The sequence below is a fragment of the Frankliniella occidentalis genome, unplaced genomic scaffold (genome assembly GCF_000697945.3).
Source record: "Frankliniella occidentalis isolate FOCC.00 unplaced genomic scaffold, Focc_3.1 Scaffold9, whole genome shotgun sequence".
Taxonomy (NCBI): Eukaryota; Metazoa; Arthropoda; class Insecta; order Thysanoptera; family Thripidae; genus Frankliniella; species Frankliniella occidentalis.
Window position 1 is genome coordinate 2,886,361 of NW_026267139.1, and position 248 is coordinate 2,886,608.

Below are 248 nucleotides of genomic sequence, written 5' to 3' on the forward strand. Positions count from 1 at the left end.
CGCGGAGGGGACTGCCGCCTCGACGCGAGGACGCCGTCATGACTGACGCCGATGACACCGCCGAGCCCAGCCGAGCCGGGCCCCGATACGATACAGCCATGAGCGCTGCGTTGTGGATATTTGATGCCGCACCGCGCTGAGCCCTGGGACGATTGCCTCGCCAGCGCCGCGAGCGCTTATTTTTGTGTTTTGGGCGCCTCCTCGTCGGGTCGACTGGACTGGACACTATTCTGCATTGCGGAGGGGGG